The sequence below is a fragment of the Falco biarmicus genome, chromosome 7, assembly GCF_023638135.1.
Source record: "Falco biarmicus isolate bFalBia1 chromosome 7, bFalBia1.pri, whole genome shotgun sequence".
NCBI classification, from domain to species: Eukaryota; Metazoa; Chordata; class Aves; order Falconiformes; family Falconidae; genus Falco; species Falco biarmicus.
Window position 1 is genome coordinate 66,333,153 of NC_079294.1, and position 16,387 is coordinate 66,349,539.

At 46.8% G+C, this 16,387-nt stretch overlaps 1 long non-coding RNA gene across 2 annotated transcripts; it reads right to left on the reverse strand.

The window, feature by feature from the left end:
- Window positions 1–2,779: 2,779 nt before the first annotated feature.
- LOC130153154 (uncharacterized) lies at window positions 2,780–14,939 on the reverse strand. 2 transcript variants are annotated; one of them, XR_008823242.1, is made up of 6 exons: window positions 14,608–14,939; window positions 14,318–14,428; window positions 13,711–13,902; window positions 12,850–13,107; window positions 8,210–12,608; window positions 2,780–7,258 (listed from the first exon to the last, which is right to left on the reverse strand). It is a non-coding gene; the product is annotated as an uncharacterized LOC130153154 (long non-coding RNA). The 2 variants fall into 2 exon arrangements; XR_008823241.1 differs by having other exon boundaries at window positions 12,850–13,902.
- Window positions 14,940–16,387: the final 1,448 nt, after the last annotated feature.

Here is a 16,387-nt window from a genome sequence, read left to right on the forward strand (position 1 = left end):
AATAACTGTCTCTTTTGTAGGAGTGCTGATGTTGGCTCTGGGCCAACTGTGTGGATGATGTCACCATTCCAAATAATTGGAATATTTTTGTTGTTAGCAGATAGATTGTGAGAGCTGCAAAGCCACAAACAAGTGACATCTGTCTGAGAGCTGAATGGTTCAGTCGTCATACACATACAACCAACATAAGGGTCATACATCCCCTGAATTTCAGGAGGAAATCCTCCTACCCCTGACACGTCAATGCAGAGGGCAACAGAACCGAGAAAGTCTTTCACTTAATCCAAAGTAGCAATGCATCCGTGATGCTGGGCAACAGCCCGCATTCACATCAATGCAAGCTCCTTCCCGGGGGGTGTCAGAGGCAATCAGTTTGCGATAGAGAATCAAAACTTGAATGAAGGCCTTGGCTGGGGCTTTCCAAAGAGAGCATAACCCAGAAGAGGGCTCTCCTCTTCTGTCCCTGTGACTGCTGTAAGCTCTTGCTTGGATCCTGAATTGCTGTTCTCTTCATCACTTTGGTTTTCTTCCTCTTTTTTCAGGCTCACTTCAGAAGCATCAGAACTGTCAGACACATATCCCTTGTGTCTGTCTCTGCTTCTCTTTAAGCAGCCTTCTAAGCTCTGCAATAAAATCTATTCTTTGGATTTCAGATCTCTCAGTGATAGTCTGTTTTCCACCACTGGGAAACTAATAACTTAACGTGCAACTCGCAGAAAGCAGCTCCAGTATCTCTTGCGCTGGTATTCAATTAACTCGCCTGCCCAGAGATGGGCCGTTTCACACATCCATGCACATGTTGCTCACCGGTGCTAACTGATGCTCAGGCTACACAGCTGCTCAGGCTGGCATCTGATGGTTTCCAACTAGCAGAAGTAAAAATTGCAATTTATAAATCACCAGGGCCATCATTGTGACTTGATCCATAATTTGGAATTAATAAAAGCAAGTCAGAGTGAAATCATTCACCTGTTTCTTTCACCGTATGGGCTATTAACAATAAAAATGTAGAATGTACAGTCAATAAAAGATGAAGGCGGGGACCCTCACAAGTAGTGAAGTACCATCCTGACACTAAGTACAGCACAAGTTAAAGACATACCTCTTGAGCGTTTGCATCTTAACATCGACCAATTATTCCTGTTTAGCATATACAGGGGAAGGCTCCTATACAGCATTGTGAGGCAAAAGAATCTTTTGTAATTTCTGATATCGCTGAATTATAAAAACAAAACAACCCCCTGCCCCCCCCCCCCCCCAAAAAAAAAAGAGGGTATTCCTATTTTTATTTCATTGTTTACTAGTGGGAGACTGGGAAGGCAGCTGTAGCAAATCACATCCATCTTCAGGACGTGGCACTACAGAAATTATCATGCTTCTATTGCAAATAATTTATAAATGCTGGGCTTTGCTCTGGTTTTGGACTAATGTAGCATAACTGATTTCAGTGAAGTTACCCCCTCTGTTAAGCCAGAAGTATGAGCCAAATACAACAAAATAATACTCTCCCTGGTGTCTGCAGTGACTAAGTATATGTGGGTACTGTACATACATTTGATTTAATTATATACACAACAATAAGTTTGAGAGGTTGATACAGTAGGCATACAACACAGGGAAGAAAACCTCAGTTAAATTAAATTAATTATAGGTATATACATAATATAGTTAATTGAGCTATGGAGGTTACTCTGAGTGCATGTCTGGTAGCATTGGGTTACATCTTGCCTCTGTTAATGGTTTCTCCTGTTGGAAGCGCTTGTCTAGCTCAGCAGGTTCCCAGCTTAGCCATGGGCAACTCCACATAGGAGCGCTACTCCTGTCGTTGACCGCCCTGGAAGCATCTTGGGCTGAAATTCACTCTCAGGAACAAGCTGATGGTTTAGGTGGCTGCATCTGGAAAGAAGCACAAAGCCTGCGCCTGTGCTGCTGTGCAGGAGCAGCCCCGAGACCTGGCTGCCAGCCAGCTTCACACCTTAACTGCAGGGACATCCCTGGCTCAGGGGTGACCCAGCCTGGATACAGCCTACACCTTCCTTATGCAAGGGTACACCCAGTAGCAGTGTGACACCCAGCCCAGCAGCATGCGGACAGTGGCCTGTGGCCCTCCCCAGGTAGGACCCTGCTGTTGCTGGCAATGAGATGAGGGATTTGTCACCCCTCTGAGTCAGGGTGTGAGGTGCTGGGCACCCTGTAGCTCTGACTTCTTCCAGGGCAGCAGCACAGCTCTCGCCTCCACCCTCACAAGCTTTTTCTCCTGTTTGGAACGTAGCAGGTGTTATAATAAAGACCCAGCTTCATCATTCAGCTCCAGCTCAGACATCAAATTACTCCCACCTACGAGGACCATATTTGCAACTCTCTCATGTATGCTTTGACTCTTAGGAATGAGACTTTTATCTTGGGAACCAGAATGCAGATCTAAATAGCACTGCCGTCTCCTGGAGGAGATAACGCGTCTTTGCTCAGAGACCTAGTTCTGTGTTTGCCTTCTATCACACAGCACCATTTGGCAGGGGCTGCCTGGTTTGTGTGATAGCAGACACTGAATTACTTCAGAAAAACACGGGATTATTTTTTATATTTAAAAAAATGACTAATTAAAAGTGGTTTTAATTTTGCAGTTCATATTTTCTTGGGATTGTGCCAGATTCTGGAGTCCATACGCCACACCCTGTCCTTCTGGAGGAATTTGGCTAGGGAAAGCACTGTAAGATTTGTTCCCTTTCCCCTCCCTTACTCTTAAAATCCCTCCCCCTCCCTTTTCCCTTCCCGCAACTGGTAAATTGTGAAGAGCAGGAATGTTCCTGGGAAGAAACCCAGGCAGAATCACATTCAGAACAAGTCAAAGATTTCTTGCATAGCTGAAGCATGTGTTTGCAATTCCCAATTGCTGGAGCACATAAGCCCTGCCAGCGCATGTTGTTCCCTTCAGATGTTCTCAGGGAGCTCTAGGCAGTGTCCAGGGTAGTCTGTAGACAATGTTTAGCTGAGGCATTGCTCCTTGGCCCATCTGTTAATGGTGCCAGGGCCAAAAAGGCTCTTGGTGAAAGGACGGCAAACAGCCAACCCTACCTTTCCAAGAAGCTGTGTTAGTGGTGGCCAGAACCATTGGGCTGCGTGACCCCCTTGAGCCACAAACTGGCTTGATTTGGGCCAGTGAAAGTTTGGCTGCTGCTACCAAACTATCACCCCAGGCTTCAGGCAGCGTGTGGGACTGATGCTGTCTAGAATAATTAGCGTGTGCAGCCCCAACAAAGTACTGCTCAACAGACAAGGACAAAACCATGAGATCACTAATGAATGTGCAAAAAGTAAATTATAACTGTTGGGAAGAAGCAGATAGATAGCCAGTAACTACAGCCTGTTCTCCCTTCTGCTTGAGAGATGCCACTGATCCAAAGGGAATGCAACTCTTCCAAGAGGTTCAAAACTGGAACCTAACGAGGCCAAGAAGGATGGGAGCTGGAGGCTGAGACAGGTTGGAAAAGCACAGCTTCAATGTATTTGTGAGGAAGCTTTTGTCCTTGGCACTATGCGGAGCACAGTGTATTACACAAAGTGAGTCCTTGCTCAAGCTGGTGCTGATACTGGGGAAAGGCAGGCTGCTGAAAGCATCACTTGTCTTTCCAATGACCTTATCATGTGAGCTCAGCCTGCCAAGAGCTGTCTCTCGCTCTGTGCTCCTTGTGGTCTGAGCCAACAAGCCTGAACACGCTGTGCTGGTATCTAATATGGTTCGGCATTGCATGGCAGTCTCCGAATGTAGCGTGTGCATCCTTTCAGAACAGGATGATGCCACCTCTGTGCTTGGCTGCCTATCGCATGCCTCCATGCTGTCTCCAGCTCGTCTTACTTCCAAACATGTCCAATCTGACTTTGCAATTTTTTCGAATATAAGGTGCCCATGGGAAGGCCCTGAGCTTGTAGGAGGAATGGAAGAGTCTTCCAAAGCAAAATCTTTCACCTCGGTGGCTGAGAGGCCGTGCTGTGCTTAGCCCGGCTCCCCTTCATGCTTGCCAATAGGATTCCCACGTCTTTACTGGAGCATGGCAACAATAATGAGCAGTAACACATGGGGGCAGCAGCCGCCTCTGCTTTCTCGTCAGTCTGGGAGTCTGTGGTTGCAGCAGCCTTGCAAGGGCCTTGCAGAACTGAGGTGCTCCAAGATTTGAGGGTCACTGTGCTGGGCACAAGCCCAGAGTGACAGCTACAGCTGCTGAAGCTATGGGAAAAGCATGTCGTGGGACAGAGGGGCTTTGTGGCCTTATGGGACAGGATGTCAGCGCTGCAACCTGTGGGTTTGTCATTGTATCTGGTCCTTCTCCAGCTCCTGCAGTCCCAGCCTAAGCAGTTCTGCACTCACGTTACAAAGCGCATTAAACCGGTGGACAGTTACCACATTGCTGCATGGCAAATATGGCTGGAGTCAGAATCCCAGGCCTCAGTTCAGATGCCACTGCATCCCACTGGACAACCCTTGCTGAGATAGTTGCACTGCAGGCAGGATGGAGCCCAGCACGTTTCTTTCAGTGAGGCGAAAGGAAAAAAAGATGCTCTTGCCTGACTGCACCATGAAGAAAGATGCTGGGTTCATGCTATACCATTTATTCTCTCAGAGACTGAATGTTCAGGTAATGAGGAAAAGCCTTGATCTTGCCGGTGAAGGTCATAAAAGCCAAGTTCTCAGAGTAGGAGCATTTCAGTTCAGGCTCTGGGATTTTCTGGCAGGGCTATTTCCAGGGTTTCTTTTTTCCTGTTCTGAGTGAGCAGAACTTCAGGAGTTACTTGTGCACCTGATATTTGCCTGATTGCTTGTATCAGTGCTTCCCATCATGTGAGTAATGTGGTGTCTGAGTGGTATTGGCCCATGCTGATGCTGGAAATGGCAAGAAATAAAAAGCCAGCAAAAGCCAGCCCTGTCGCCAGAAGTGATAATGGATTAATTATAATAAGGGATGGGAAACAAAACATCCCTGTGCTCCATAAGTAATTAAAAAAAATAAATCAGATAAATTCCCAGATAGGAAAAGCATTTTCTGTAACTGAGGCTACTACTTTAATTGGAAAGTGCTGTTAACACAACTGTCTGACTGAGGTGAGTGCAATAGCACAGCAGGGCTGTTGCAGATCTGCAAGTAAACAGCTGAATCGCATCTCTCAGCTTCAATCTGCAAATTTCTGAAGCCAAAAGAACAGCTTTAAATTTAAAACTTCTGTTGGAGCACATGCTTCAATTGGGCTGAGTGCCAGGACATGCAAAGACTTAGGGCACTTAGAGTCTTATGTAGATGAAAAGACAGTGGGGAGTCATTTGAGTTGGCTAGTAATGTACTAAGCTATAGCAGGATCTGCCTTCATTCCCTTTAAACCAACTTGCAGGGAGGAAAATCGGGAAAACTGAGACTTTATCATTGTAATTGTTACAGCAAAAGCTAAGGCTAAGCATGGCCCTCACACAGCTCCTCCTGTCTTGCACATAGCCCAATAGAGGGGTCCCAGCCCCAAGCCAGCTCTGCCCTTTCAGTAACTGGGCTGTGAAGTAGCCCCTGAAAATGCCCAGCCCCCAAACTGACCACCATTAAGGACATATGAGCTGCTCTGTTGGCTGTTGTTTTCTATTCGTTTCAAACCATAATCTCAGCCAACCTTTAACCACAGTAACAGGAGAGGTTTGCACTTACCCTTCTTCTTCCCAGGAGCTCAAAGTGCTTTATAAAGCCGCAGCCAAGCAATGCTACAGTGGTCCCTCTGCTATTGCACAGTGGTTCCCTGAGTTACAGGGAAGTGAACTGATTCACCCAAGGCTGCACAACACGTTGGCATGTCAGCGCAGCCTAGATCCCAGCTCTCTGGGAAGCTGGGGCCAGCATGCATTAAGCAATGAGAAAACGTGTCTGGCTGTCCATAAAGACTTAGAAAAGCTGCAACTGCAAACTGTGAACAGTAGCAAAGTGACACAAACACTAGCAGCATGATCACCAGGTACCAAACAGAGCACAACTAGTCAAATCAGTTTCTTGCAAGGAAAAGGAAGAAGAGCAGAACAATGTCTTTTACTATGTGGGCTGTGACCCTGCTGGTTAATGCTGCAGCTCCCTGCACAGGCAGGCCTTAGGTGGACAGGCTAATTAAAATTACCAGGAGTCTATACAATCCTTTGCTGCAACTCTTCACTGCCAGAAGCTGCTTCATAATATTTCCAGCCATTTCCCTAAGTATCCAGCAGATTGGACAAAATTAAAGAAACCTGGGTCTTGGGCTTCAAGGCCACTGAGAAGTCACTAATCAGGCTCCCAGCTGAGCCGAATGCAAGGAAACATTGTTAGCAATAAACACAGACAAATCTTCTCTAACTGGAGCCATGGAATGAGTATATGTTTCTAGGGAAATCTTCACCTTGTCTCTGGACCACTTTCACCACAAGGAGAGTAGCCCCAATGGACAGTGCGGGCTTTTACTGTAGTGCCAGGGACCTTCTCAGATGATAAGAGAAAAAAAAGACACAACAAAAGCTTCACAAGCAGAAAAACCCACCCATAGCCCTTGTTCTGGCATAGCGTTCTCGTCCAAAGCGGGGGGGAAGGGGCAGTGTTTCCACTTGTTCTGAGGCTAGTTCTAGGAGTGTCTTACTAAAAGCCAAGGGTCAAATGCTGATCTTTCTCTTAAAGAAACAGTTCCAGGGAATGGGTCAAAGTCAAAGCAGTTGCCAGCTGCAAGCACAGCTCACATCCCACATATGACAGAAAGGCCCCGTCCTGCAGTACGTGCCTGTGTGTACCCCACTCTGCGCAAGCGAGCAGCCCTCTGCAGAGAGCTGAGCTGTGTGCTGTCCTGCAGCCAGCCTCCGGCCCAGGCACAATGCTCCGGCAGCCAGCAGGCTGGGACAAAGGGCTCGGGGACAGAGCTGACCCTTTGTGGCTGCAGGAGCCCTCGCCCTTTGCACGCCCACACAGGTGGTGGGCAGGCAGCCTGGGGAGCTGCCAGGGTGGGGGCCAGGGTCACGTCTCACCAGGCAGACACCAGCCGTGCAGGCAAGACTTTGTAGGTCCAAGGCCTGGATGCCAGAAGGGAATTTCACCACGGCCCCCTCCATGAGGAGTTGGTTCCGGGGTCGTGCCCATGAGGAGACAGTCAGCGTGGCATGTGGGTGCATGGGAGCATGTTGCCCATGATGCTTGGCTTTAAATCTGCAGGGATCCTGGGGAAGCTGTGCCAGGACCCTTTGATGCCTCTTGGAGTGCTAAACTCAGAGCAACTACAAGAAGGAAAAAAGAAAGGGGAAGAGGAACTATTAGGAGAATCGAAGTGACAAATGAGCAGATGAAAGGTACAAAGTGTCATCTTTCTTTTGTGCTCCCAGGTAGGACTTTACCAACATCAGAATGAATACCACACAGAACCAGGCAACAGTGGATCAGGTAACACACCCCCAACCCCAACCCCTTCCTTAAAATTCAAAACACACAAATGCTGCGGTCTTGGTAAAAGCAAATCACTGACCCCTCATCTCATCATCATTACGTGTAACCCAAAGCCTGTGGATAGCAGCTACAGTAAATTAACATGTGCAAAAGTACCTGGATTTGATCTGCTAATGGAGAAAAAAATTTACAGGCACGTTGTTAAGAAAGAATGAGGACTAATTCTCTCCGTTATTCATTTTGTTTGATTGTGCTTGCCCTAGGAAACATGAGAGCTAGCAGGGATCATATTAGCAAGGAAAACAGAAGAGCAACAAGTTGATAGTTTAGAGTTCATGCAAACATTATGTCAGTCACTGAACCAGAAAAAATAGCTGGCTCAGAGGCAGTAACTACTATTGATAAGACAGTCTCAGGGAGCAATCTCAGAAAGATGTGAAAGATAGATGGGAAATTGTGCTGCAGAGCCAGGCTAAGCAATCAGGAGAGAACAGTGCATCATCTGGGTTTTTTTTCTTTGGTTTCCTCCCCATTCTCCCCATTTAATACTAGAAGAAAGATATCGTTGCCTGTAAAAATCGTTATGCCTGAAGAGGTAACACTGGGGTGCGCTCCTGCACCAGTGCTGAACTGCTGGGTAGCTTTGCTTCAACTTGCTGGAGAAAAGCATAGTAAAACTATTAGCTATGGATCGCTATATGATCACATTACCTCAGCTTTAAGTATGTACACTTACAAAATCCTTGCTTGTGGGGAAAAAATATACTGCAATGGTTTCAACTTACCAGAAAGCTGCTCCCACCAGTTACTCTTTGTGGAAATGTCAAAGGAATGACATCAAGTCCCAGGTGGCCAGAGAACACAAGCTATGGCTAGCCAGGAGGAGAAGATGCTGTCAAATGTGGCATCTGGAGAGGTGAGGAAAGCCAGGGCAGCTTCTTGGTCCAGAAGATAAACCTTCATGCCTTTTTTAATCGATATGATGCATTTACAGATGTTTCCAGAAAGGGGCGGTAGAGACCTAACTCATACAATGAATAGAAAGAGATGTCCTGATCAGGAAGAAATATAAAGAGCAAGAATTATTTGCAATGTTTCTTTTCCTTGGCATACAGAGGTTCCTCCATGTGTCCATGCAAATAAAAACAACGGGACCAAAGTGGGACTGCTTGGTATAACACAATAATTTCAGTCCACTCTGAGATCACTCTCTTCACCTGCTTTTCGGAGGATGGCACTAACTGCACAAAGGTGGATGCTGTGTGGGTTGCAAGAGCTGGCACAAGGGTGTGCAATGCATCGGGGAGCACTATACAATGCACTGCTTAACACACGTCACCACAGCAGCGTGGCAACCTCTGAGTTGGCTTACTAGCAGGGGAAACAATAACAATTCGGAAAGGTTTACTATCAGGCTTATGAGTATCATGGCTCGCCTCTAACACAATTTGGCTTCCACCTAACCTTGAAAGAGAGGAGATGAGAAAAAGGTGTGCTTATAATATCAAGATTCCCAACAATTCATGTTGGTGTGAAGGTGTGAAGCAGAGAAGCCCAATGATGAACCACCTTTACAATCTTCTTAGGCTCTCTTGAACCACTCAGAGTTAATTCCAGAGCCGATTCAAGCTGCTGCCTGAAGGAAATGGCACAGTTATTTTTACCTTGAGCAAATCCCACGTTTTCCTGTGTTTAAGCCACTTACCCCATCCCTATGCTATTGTTTTATGCCATTTGCTTGCACTGTCCGTAATCCACAATGGAGGGGGTAATTTTGTGGGTGGGGATGTCTCGGAGCTCCAGTCATGGAACAATGCAACAGGCATAAACCATGCAACCAGTCTCTTCCTCGAAGAGTTTCTGGCTGAAGTACAAGATTTGAAAACATGAAAGCGAGCAGGGGTCAATGTGAGGTGAGAAACCAGCTATCTGCAGCAGAGGTAGCAACAGCTTTATCAGGAAACCAAGAACCCTTCTGGGTCTTGCTCTCAGCATAGCTCAACACACCAGCAAACCTGGCTGCAGACTGAAATCTTGGCTTCCCCTGAAGCCAATGGCAAATATCCCACTGGCTTCAATGGGAGCAGGACTTCATGCCAGATCTCGTGCTTCCCATTCCTTTGCCGTAGCCATGAGAGCAAGCTTCCCTTCCAAGGCTGTGTCTGCAGCTAAGGCCTTCAGGAGCAGAAGAATGGCTTTCCTTGCAACCTGAGAAGTATCAATGGGAAATGAAAGACTTCTTTTTAACAGAAATGGTGATTGCCCTAGAGAACAACTTGCTTAGAGCTAAGGGGCACTCTGGAGCCCCCTTTCTTTCTCTCTGATTTTTTTCCCTTAGGCTTTAACTGCCCAAAGGGCGCACGGCAGCTCAAGCACACAGCTTTTGGCTGTGATGAAATCACTGGTGGGAGAATGAGCTGGGTCATGCAGCTAGAAACACTCACCTCTCCCAGTCCTAACATCCCTCATTCCATACCTGCTCACATAGCTGTACCTATATGTAGTGTGACTTACAGCAACACAGCAAACAGGCAGGAGAAGATTAAGTTGGTCCATTTCTGCTTTTATCACAACAGAGTTGATGCCTATTAGAGGTGGTAAAGAAAGGGATGCTGGATGAGCTGTGCGCTGTCCACACAGGACTCTATGTATGCTCTGGCACAAGCATCTCTCTGCTGAGATGAGCATCTTGAGAACTCCAAGCTATTTGTGAGGTGGCAAGGTCACGGCTCTCATTTCCTGCAAATCTTTGCTTTCCTTGGCAAAAATCAAGAATTTTGTTAGGGAAATCTTGGTGGGTGTTTTGTGATCAGTCAAGCACAGCAGATTACGTTACTGGAGGGTGTATACAGGACCTCCCATCTTCTAGGCATAGTAAAATGAGTCTGTCTGCTCCAGAAATTCTGGAGTCACCAGCATGGTGCTGACCACCTGTATTATTTCTTAGGTCATGCAGCATGTCTACTGGATAGATTGATGTCTGTACAGCTGACTGTTTGCATATCAGTTGTGGAGGCAAAGGAAATTCTTCAAATCCCAGAGCACAAATGTTCACTGCTAGAGAAAAGCAGGTGGAGATGTGCCAAGTTACAGCTTCTCAGTTGCTACCCCTGTAAAGAATGCCCTGCAAGGAAAACTAGAAAATATTTCATGAAAGAGCAAAGATAACACAAGACTATCTAGCAAAGGGCAGAATTTAATATTAATGGCTTTCCTTTAGTCGCTCTATTTCCTGTTCCTAACTTAACCCTCTAAAATCAGCAATGGTCAGAGAAGGGCTATAAACTTTTGCACATCTAAAAGGTCTTCCACTGAAAGACCTCAGAGCACTTTGCAAATATTAGGGACTCCCGAGGGATGGCTGTGCCCTGAGGAGGCTTGCCCTGAGGAGGCTGCTCATGTAGGCAATGGGCAGATACTGCTTTGGCTGCAGAGGCCAAACACTGAAATTTGACTTCTGGCCTGCTCTGCAACAACATCTTCCTTCTTTGTCTCCCAGTTCATAACAGGAACCCAGGAAATGAGAGGAGCTGGATTACCCTTGAATTCACGCTCCAGATTCAATGTGAAAACCCCCTCCTCACGGACAGATGGGTAATAGACATACAGCAGTGATGTGACTGGTGTCGTTTCAGCCCATCAGCCACTTTGGGATCTTGTCCCTGCAGGCCCTTGGGGTTACATGGTGTACTGTGCATGGCTCAGCTGCTGGTGTATCTAAACATTTCAGTTAACAGCACCACACCAAAGCTTGCCTTGAAAGTAAGCTGGAGTATCCCCATCTCCCCACCCTTCCCTGCCAACTGGTGCTTGCCTGGAGGGGTCCAACTATTTGTCAAGGCAGACAAGAGATGCACAACAGGGCTCCTCTGAGGAGTCCCATGGTCCTTTGGTCAGAGAAGATCCTTCTGTGCCACCCACATCTTCCTTTAACCTGGCAAAGTACCTGAATTACTAAGCTGGCTTGCCAAGAGAGGTTTAAGCTGGAGACACCTCTAGAAAGATGGCTCTCATTAGGGGCTGAGGCCTGCAAAAGAGCACAGTGCTGGCTGGGGCACGGAGCTAGGGAGAGAAGCATTAGTCATCGCCTGCCTCATGTTCGGACCTTCAGACAGTCTCCTCTCTTGGAGGATGCACTGTTTTGCCTGTATGACTGTTGGCAGAAGCTAATGAGCCGAGCTGGTTGAGAATTTTCCATCAAAACAATATTTCTGTTTTGCCAGAAGACAGTTTAAAAATTAAGTGGAAAAATTACAGAAAAGAGTCTGGGTTTTGGCTGACATTGTTGGTCAAAAAAATCCCAAACTTGAGATTTTTTAGCCAAAAAGAGAAGTATTTGGGGTAAGGCAGAGGAGGAAAGGGGAGGTGCCTGGCAAGTCTTAGCGATACTCTGAAAAACATCTAAGAAAATCTGAGAAAAATGAGGATGTTTTTGTCAATTTTTTTCCACAGTGAAAGCTACTTCTGCTTTCAGAACCATTCTATGGGGAGGCTGGAAAACAAACAAGCAAATATACTTTTTCTTTCTTACACATATGGCTATAAATACTCATAGCTTCTAGTATAAGCATAGGCAGCAATTGCTACAGAGAGATACGTAAGAAAGACGAGATCTCTCCTAAGAGCTGCCCAAGAGCCTGCTACTCAAAACCTGTAATTCTCAGAAAGGGACACACAGACAGAGCTGATTCTGCTGTGAGTTTGTACAGCTGATAGAAAGCCTTGATAACCTCACAGTTGCCTTGTGTACAAATAAATTGAGCCATGAGGACAGCTAAGGAAAAGGCATTGCTTGCGAAGGAAGGTAGTGTGCACACAGCTATTGCAAAACCATCCATACTTAATAGTCAGCCAGCCACAGGCAATGTTGTTGCTAATAACGTTCCAGAGAGAATGGCACATAAATACCTGGGAACCCGCAGAAAGCTGTTTTCCATCTTGCTTACACAATAATGTGGTTTTTCTTTTTCCCCTTTAAAATTATTTCTTCAGCAAAACATAGCTGGGAAAAAAACCCAGCAGGAATCTTCCTTACCCTCTGGGAAATGTGACTTGACAGCATTTCTTGTGCACAGTGTCACAGAAGCCACAAGGAAGAGCGGCTGGCAGCTCTGGGGGCCTGCCGATGCCTGAAGAGAGCAGCAGTCCGGTAGTTCAGCAGGGCCCTCCTTCCTTGGCACAAACCTGGGCATAAAGCAGAGGTGATGGTGCTGAAGCCAGCGCAGCACAAGTGGCACAGAAGGTGAATCAGCTCTGTGAGAAAACTGAGATATGACATGTTGTTATTAGGTAGTGGGGAATAGGGGAGGTTCAATTTATAGTGATTTCCTAAGGAATTAGACCATGATTCTGGACAGGATTTATATTTCAAACAACACTTAATTTTTTTTTAAGGACTAATTCAATGTAGATGTGGATTTCATACCTTTTCCTTAATGACAGCAGCACCGGGGGAAGCACGCTCAGAAGTACTGACGTGTCCTGGCAGGGGCTCCGACTGCTGCAACTCGCTTTGCTGACAGCCTGAGCTTGACTCTCGTCCCACGACAGCCCGGGGTTACAGTCCCGGCAACTTCCACCACAAGCAGCTCTGGCTCAGAGCCGCTGAAGTGATAAAAGACTTCTTGTGCGAACATCTCAGGAGGAAAGTTTGGTGCCAAACAAAGCTGCAGTCTGGTTGGGTCTTTTTGCCATTAGAGACAAAATCAAGGGGAAAAATACAGAGCTGGGGAAATAAATGGAAGCTGCAAAATGTTCAAATAACATCTTTTCCAAGAAAATGAAAAAAAAACCAAGAATGGCTTGTCTGGCTTTGCTGGCCAGGCTGTGGTTGCACTGATCTTGGTGCAACCTGAAGATCCTGTTAGAGGATATCCCTTTTTCACCAATTCATCGACAGTCTGAATAGTTTCACTGCCTGTCTCCAGGATGGCTGCACAATGATGTTGTAGTATGCAGTGACCTTACAGAAAACTGTCAGTGATCTTTCAACAGCTGATGCTTTTTGGGGTAGTGAAGCCAGCCATACAGCCTGGCGTGCTACCAGCACTCTCCTCCTGCTGAACAAATGAGCATTTCCCTCTCTGCCAGCCCACATTTTGAGCAGTATCCAGGCTTGGGGCTGGAACTTGCAGCCCAATTTCTCTAAGGGGCATCTCTGAAGAGATGTGAATCTTACCCTTCACTATTTCCAATACCAAAAAATGTGTCTGAGGGTACAAAACCGGTGGGGAATATCCCTTTCCCTCCCCTGCCAGTGTGGTAACCACAGTACAGGCTCCCTCACTTGAGTCAGAAGCTGCCTATGCTCATCTCGATGCCTTTTCAGGTTGTTGCTGCCAATAATCCCAGCTAGCTGCTTTCGGAATCTGCCTTTTCCCCAGGACCACCTGTGGTCTGCAAGCTCTTGAGAGAAGGACCTCTTCTTTGGGCATAGCCTTCCAGCATCCACATGTCTGGGTGTAGATTCTAAGTGCTGCTGCACAAAGAACATTGAATCATTATAAAACTCCTCAGAACAAAAGTCATCCAGAAAGCAACAGCAAGGGGAGTCATAAGGCTACTACAGGAGTACGATGAGAAAAACAGTTTTCTTCAAAGGACTGAGGGAGCAGATTAAATACACTTGGGCAGATGAGGGAAGGTGTTTGGTATAGATTGCAAAGCTGGCAAAGTTTCTGGTGGGTGCAAAGCAAGTTTGTGGGGGATAGAGCATTTGCTGGCAGAGCAGAAGGGGAAAGGGACAATGATCATGCAGGGAGGGCGAGGCCATGAAGTGTGCCTGGGAAACAGAGGAGGAAGGACAAGGCAAACACCTCTGGAGCTACACCGAGACTGCAGTGAGACCCTGAGGCTTAGGAGAGGCTGGAGACGCTGAGGATACAAGGGCTTACCTGGAGACTGAGTTGTGCCAGGAGGTGGCCCCACACGCTGATGTCCTGTGGGCTCCCCCGTGGTGAGCGTGCAGAGTCACTCTCCCCCGAGGTCGAGGAGGATGCCAAGGCCTGTGACATGACCCAGACAAGTCACACTGGAGGCTCCAGCTCCACCCAGGCCACAGAGGGATGAAAGGATGAAACACCCGAACAGGAGCCTTTCACAGCCAAACAAGAGGAGCCAAGGGAAACCACACCTTTCAAGAAAGCCCAGCTGCTTCTCCCCAGCAGCCGAGGCAGATACCTACCCCAGGCCATGTGGGCCCAGCCAGCATCTCGGCTGTGGTAACACACAGGGAACACATATGCAAGCCCCAGACATCAGCTGCAGGACTCTGCTAATTGCTAAAGTCTGTCTGAGTGTCTGGCCACCATTTGGCAGACACGGCAGCTCTGACAAAATAATAAATGTGGTACAGTGCAGCCTCCAGGCGTTCTTCGTGGGGTCTGTCACATGAAAGTGGCATGAAAGGAGACGAGGCAATGCAAGACACATGGAGGTCAGCTTTGGAGACTCTCAGATTACCTTCTGGGTAGTTACTGCTAAGGGGAGTTTGTAGTCCCTCTCTGCTTATATACTCTCTTGTTTACATTCTCCTTTTATAAAAAGACAGTTCTTCCCATCCAAAGTGAAGACGCCTCAGTTCTGCTTGTCCAAGACAGTCATGCTGTTGGAAAGTCCCTCTTGAGGAAGACCAGCCCATTTCTAGAGTGTGAAGAGAAGCCAGAGACATGATAAAAGGACCAAAAAAAAACCGCACACAGAAAATATAACTGGTCTTTGTGCACTAGCAGCGTTTGAGGAACTCCTGTCTTCCTCCTGACCTGCCTCCAAATCACGACGAACAGAAGGATGCTGAAGTGCAAGTGGTATGGAGAAGTATTATCAAACATGTTCAGCACAGGCCCAAGTACTCAAAGAAGAAATGCTGTTCAGGAGCAGGTCCCACAGCCTTCCTGTTTCTGGGTGTGCTATGTTCATACTGCAGCAGGACAAGTGAGGCAAGTAACTTGCCAGCAAGTAGGTTACCAGGGCTTCTTTTTTCACACCGTTGGAAGTGTGAGTGAATTGAATGTGAGTGCATCTGGCACAGTTCTTCTCTGCCTGGAACTCCACAGCACATTGGTGTTTGTGCTGACACTCTTCAAGAAGAAGAAAACACCTTTCCCAATGGACCATGTACTGCTGGGGAAAGCACAAAGGAACATGCAGTTTTCACTCTATGAACAGAGCAAGGTCCTCCAGCAGTAGTCCACTTGGTGATGCACGGGGATGATGTCAGGGTAAGGTGATCCATATTGAGCTTCTGGGAAAGAAATTTCCTTCCAGAGAAAGCAGGGTCCCACCAGCTTGCTGCAAGGGACCAAGAGACAGCTAAGGCTGCCGTGTACACTAGGATTTACAAGAGAGTGAAGGAAGCAGGTGGAGTTGGTGGAGGCAGAGCTGAGCTCCAAGCAGCTGAGGAGAGATTATACTTTTCTTCTGGTACTTTAATGCCAGAGTACCAGAGCCATCTGACCCCACCTGCCTTTAAATGATCTTGGCAGAGGCATCTTAAATAAAAAGACAACTGAGATCACAGGGAAGGACAATGGCTTCAAACCGTCTGGTTTCTTGGTTAGAAGATGGGGATTAGGAATAAGAGAAAAACAGCAAACTGCTACATGCAAAATAGGCAAACTAAGTATATAAGCCTACTGGATTTATAGAAGAGATATTGGCATGTACCAAGAAAATTTCAAGCCAAATGTATGACAGCATTCCTTACACCCCTCCCACCCATTGCCATATCCCAGCTTAATGTAAAGCCTTTTGGCTTCCAAAGGCTTATAGCTATGTTTTATTGTTTAAACAGGTCAACAATTGCAATCATATGTTGACTCCAGGCAACACACAAACACAATGATGTGTTAATATACAGCAACACTTGGATGGAGTTTCTACAGTTTTGCTGCTGTTAACAGTCATATGTATGATGGCAGCTGGGCTGGTATCTCCTAAGGCTACCTCTGAAAACTAGGAAGCCT